We start from the raw sequence: 6,000 nt of genomic DNA, 5'->3' as shown, positions 1-6,000 counted from the left end.
TTGCATATTAGCCATCTGACCAAGTTGATTCTCCACATTTCTCATTGCGGCATCATTGCAACTATGGTAATGTTGGTTTTGTTGAGGAGGATACTGGTTGTAGTTCTCATACTGATGTTGCATGTTAGACGGTCCAGCACCTTGCCTCCACCCCTGGTCATAATTTGAATTATTCCATCTCTGATAACCAGTGTTGTTCTGGTACTGTCCATGTCTCTGCTGATTTCCCATAAAGTTCACTTCCTCATTTGATGGAGGACAATGACCTGTTGGATGGTCTCCCGTACACGGCTCACAATATGCAACTTGCTTGGCTTTACTTGATCCTTCCTGCAAGGTGATCAGTTTAGACATCTGCTTTGAAAGTTCTTCCACAGTGTTTGTAAGAAGCTTGTTCTGAGCCAACATAGCATCCGATGTATCAAGTTCAAGGATTCCTGGCTTCCTTTGTGATGGATTCATGTTGTATTCACCTTGACGATCGCTAAGTGCCATTTTTTCAATAATAGCTATTGCGTCTTCAGCACCTTTTGACATTAAGGAACCACCAGCAGCTACATCTAAGAAAAGTTTTGATTGATGTTGAAGTCCGTTGCGGAACATATGAATTTGAGTAAGATCATTGAAATCATGGTTATGGCATCTTCTCAACATAGACTTGTACCGCTCCCATGCTTCGCAAAGTGTTTCATTGGACCCTTGGGAAAATACAACAATAGCGATCTTGGCTTCCATGAACTTACTATGTGGATAGAACCTGTTCAGAAATGTTTCCTCAAGTGCGTTCCAATCGGTCATAATCTGAGCCGGTTGGTCCAAGTACCAATCTTTTGCTTTCCCGGTCAGTGAATGAGGAAACATTCTCATGAACACATTTTCTTCTTCCGCTTCAGTTACTCCGAGCGTATCAGCGATCTCATAAAACTTGACAAGATGATTGTATGGATCCTCATGGTCTAAACCTGCAAAAGGGTTAGTATATAAGATTTGAAGGAGTCCAGGTTTTATCTCTATTTGTCTGGTATTTTTCAGAGGTCCGACAATGTGGGCTAGCCGTCTTGGGTTGTTGTGACATGGCATTACACCACCACCTTTGTTGTTGTTATAACCATGGTCAGTCATGGTTTATGTCACTTTGGAGAATCTGAAATAGAAATAGCTAACAAGAACTACTTTGTCTAGCAAAGAGGGGTTAGGATAAAAAAAAACACAGATTATATACAATATAAACAAATATGTACAAATACTTAAAAGAATATAAATTGTTGCGGTACTCCAATATCTAAACGCCAGTCCCGGCAACGGCGCCATTTTGTTGAAAGTACAAAAGTAAGTATGTTTCTATCGTCTCCACAGGGACTGATGCGATATCGATGCCGTTCAACAATTAATATAATTTCAAGTAAAGGATTTCAAAGATGGTTGATTACGAAAGTTGCGAAAACATGAAAGTAGTAAAGATGATTAATTTGACAGAGAGATTAAATTGCTGGGATTAGCTTTCAATCACTCATTCATACATATTCCCCTAATCAGTTACACAGGTTCTAGTCATCTATCAATATTATCACGTATCGCTCGTCGAACGTTTCCGTGTCCAGATAACGCCGAGATATCTATTGTATCTATTAACCTCCGATGTCTCAGATCGTCAATCAATACAATAGCATTGAGATTCGATACTCTGAGTGAATATTAAACTTAAATCTATGTCTAGAATTTAGAGTTCAATAGATATTATCCTAGTTCTTAGATTCAAAAGGTATATGTCTATAACAATTCAAATCAAAGATTAAAACAACGAAAACAAAGATAACATCAATATTGAGAGACAACTAAAACCATATATAAAACCATGATCAATAGAAACACATACTAATAGAGTAATTTACACCTAATCCCAACAAAAGTGTCTTTAACTACTCATTATCATGATAGCTTTACACAAATGAGAAGAAAAGAGATGAAATAACAACACCGGTTGATTTCTCGAACAGTTGGTGTGCATCACACTCGTTTCCTCCGTCGTTCTATGCTCACTCTCTTCCTTTTTCCTCTGTTTTTAACTCTCTGTTCTCTCGTGTGTGTGAGAGTGTAAGAATGAATGAACTCTTGCATGCCTTTTATAGGCCTTGTATGATTGTATCCTTCAACCTTAAGAAATTGATTTTGCCACTTGACTTCCACTTATGCACCGTCTCTGCTTCTTTTGTTTCTTTAATGCCACGTTTCCTGCTTTCTTTCTTTTTCTCTTTAAACACCTATTAATAAAAGACACGTATCTAATAAATAATTTATAGGCATCTATTATATCTAATATATCAACATATTTACTACAAAATAGTAAAAATACTAAGTTATTAGTAAAGACTAATATTTACTAATAGTTGGAGTTTTTCATTGAAATAACTTACAAAACAATTCAATAAATGCCTAAATTATATATGTAAAATCACCGATTTTTGGCACTTATCAAGAAGCAGATTGATGGTTACCAAAAGTTTGATTAAAGTATACCATGTATTTATGATTCTTAAAGTTGTGAAATTGACATGTAATTAAAATCTGCAAATTCCACAAAGGAAGAAACAAATTTTCATCTTTTTTTCTTGGAATCCAATCTACATATTCTTTCTATCTTTGTATCCACAAAATAAACAAAGATAGTAAATTTAAAGTTACCCAAAATCTAATCATTCATCCACTCATAAAAGGTGTGTGAGGTCCTGGGCAAGCAGGGCCCGAGCCTAGGACATCCAAAATATTGGGTGTCATACCCCAATTTTTGACCTAAGATCTCACCTCATATTCTCATGCATCATTAATAAAAAAATAATAAAATACAAGATATCTTGTTGTGCTTGCCTCTTTGGTAAGACATGGTTTTGAATCAAGAAAGTCAAGAAAAGGTTCCAAAAATTAAAGACCAGGGTTTTGAAATTTTTCTAAGTATAGAAAATTTCATGTTCATGGAGCCAAATTTTCAAGATCATATCTTCTTCCTCAAGTATCATAAATTTGCAAACAACAACTCTTTGGAAAGATATCATGGCATATTGAAATGTGGTAAAATGATTTGAAGTCAAAAGGGTCTTTATAATGCTTAAAGTTGATGACCAAAGTTGATTCTCCAAGTTGTTGATAATCTCAACACTTAGAAAAAATTTCTAAGTTTTTTTTTTTTTGACCTTATCAAGTGCATGACTTTGCAAGCTTATAACATCCAATCCAAGCATCCATTTTGAGCAAACAAGAGCTTCATTTTAATATTTCATATTATACTATATCATGGTGAAGAGTTTGGATTCAGAAGAGTTCCTGAATGGCTTATAACAACAAGGAAACATGAGATGTCAAATTATAAAAACTGTCAAAAACACTTTGAATTTTTTGGAAGTGTCAAACAGCTTAAACTTTGAATTTTTGTGGCCAGTTTTCTCTATGATCCCAATGTATTCAGGACAAGTGATCAACATCAAAGTTGTAGAGGCGGATGCGATCTTTCCAATGGAACCAAGATGATGAACTAATGTTTCTTGAGAAGAAATTTCGAAGAGGAGAAGAGACCATGTTAGAGCTGATTTATGGGTCAAAAAACCATGTCAAGTTCTTGCTCAAACAAAATCCAAACCTTGTGATCAGTAATTGCAGGCCTATGTTGCTTCTGAATCTCAACAAAACTGATGCTTTACATAGACTCTTAGTGCATTATTGAAGCATTGTCCAAATTACATGTCCTTTTTGGAGCACTTTTTGCATAAAGTTCAATTGACATTTTATAAGCTTGCTTTTCTCCAACAACCCATGCATTGAGCTTTGTTATTGTTTTTTCTGATCACACTCCATCCTAAAGCTTAGAAGCAACCTCCTAAACTCAGAGAAAGCTTCCCACATTGCCTCCTAAACTCCATTACTACACTATCAAAATCTTAATTTCGAAACTTGCATTTCTTTCAAGTTTTCTCTACTTTTTCCATTGAATCATCATTCATACATCATAGAAAAACTTCTGTATGCATTGATCATCAACTGTAACCCCTCCAATACCATCTCCCAAATCCCATTTTTTGTCACTTTCAACTTGAATTGGGTAGAACATTTAAGAAGGTTTAAAGGAAAATTAACTATACCATTACACTTCTGGGGATTAAAGGAAGCTAAAGGTATCATTTTCTCATCTCGAAACATCATTTGAAGGGGCATTGGACCTTGCTCCAATAGGTAAATTTTCGTGACCTTGAACTTCATCATACATGTATTATATTTGAATTATTCGTGAATAAAAAATGTAGACCATGATGTGAGTAGTGAAAGCCCTATGCTCGTAAGTTCTTATTGTGCTTAAATAATATTTAATTTGTATTTGAAGTTTTAGGGTTCTTACTTTAATTTGAAAAATTCGAATGTTTGAGTATGGATTGATAAACCTTAAGTGTATATTCATAATCCTCATTAAAATCGGAGCTAAATGGTATATTCACATGTCAAATTTGGTGAGAAAAGGAAGAAACACGATTTTTAACCAAGGAAGAAACACGTATCAACGATTTTTTTTAACCCCTTTGTTTATTTTGGTTTTTGTTTTCTTTTGTTTGTTTATATATCATTAAAAATATCTAAAAAATCCCAAAAAATATATTTCTTTGTTTTCTTTATCAGAAATAACAAAAATACAAAAAAAAAAGTATTTTTTATTATTTTAATTTTATTTTGTCTAAATTCAAGGGAAGATATTGTTTTGTTGACTTTGTGTGTCATTATGTGATTTTTGCATGTTTACTTGTTTATCTTTGTTCTTTACTTTAAAAAACACAAAACCTTAAACATTCAAAAAACTTAGGGGGGTGTATTGGATTAGGATTTTGACGGACAATTTTAACAAAAAAAATCTTGAAGATTTTAAAAGATTTTATAGGATTGTATAGACTTTTAAGACTTTTTAAAATACTTTTTTACAATCAGGATTTTCCAATTTGGATTTTAAAAGACTTTAATGGATTTTATAATACAAATTTTTAAAAGACTTTAATACAGATTTTTAAGATTTTAAAATGCTTTTTAAAAACTTTGACTTTCGTCAAGAAATTTTCGACTCTTTTTTTCAATAAATGCTTTAACACACTTAAACATATCCAAACATTTTCAAAAAAGGCTAAAAATTACAAAACTCACTCAAACCTTTTTGCCACTTGGCTTTTGACTTTAAAAACTCTTTTTTCAAGGAGTTTAGACATGAGTCATCTATGGTTGAAAACTCAAATTCCCCATAACATTTAATCAAAAGATATTGATTCTTTTCCACCTAGGAGAGTTAGTGGCACACTTGTTGATTTTATATCCAAGTTGGAGCCCTTCCCTATTGTGAAGCAAAGATCTATCTTCATCATGTTTGTGGTGGATTAAATGAGTTTTAACTTAAGATGACAATTTGTCTCTTCTCCTAAAAAGAATCAAACAAACCACTTTATTTTTTTTACCCCGAACTACGAGGTTTTGATCCTTCATTAGTACGTAGGCATGAGACTTTCACGTCTTTCCAAATCAAAAATTAATAAAAAGATATTTCTTTTCTCATCTCCCCAATCATTTACAATCAAACAATTTTAGCAAAAAACATATATATTACAAGAGGTTCCTATAGACAAAGATTTTAATACAATTAAAGTGAATATATTAAAATTAAAATCATGGTTTTTCTTTTATTTTTATCTCTACTATAATCTTATCTACACCCCTCTCTATGCCTTCAACACCTCATTATTTTATTTTTCTACTTCTTTTTCTTTTAATTTTTAGGCTTAAATGCAGTTTTGCCCCCACTGTTTTGATTAAATCGGAATTTTACCCCCTCTGTTTTAAAATGCGGACTTTTACCCCCCCTATTTTATAATTTTTTGGATTTTGCCCCCCCTAAAATTCTGCTTTCGAGTCACAACTTCAAAGCTTCGCACACAACTCAATTTGGATCAATAATTCACCAAACGGATATCGAAATGCCGT

Source organism: Trifolium pratense, linkage group LG3, assembly GCF_020283565.1.
Source record: "Trifolium pratense cultivar HEN17-A07 linkage group LG3, ARS_RC_1.1, whole genome shotgun sequence".
Taxonomy (NCBI): Eukaryota; Viridiplantae; Streptophyta; class Magnoliopsida; order Fabales; family Fabaceae; genus Trifolium; species Trifolium pratense.
The sequence above is the reverse complement of the archived record's forward strand: the minus strand, read 5'-3'. Positions refer to the sequence as shown.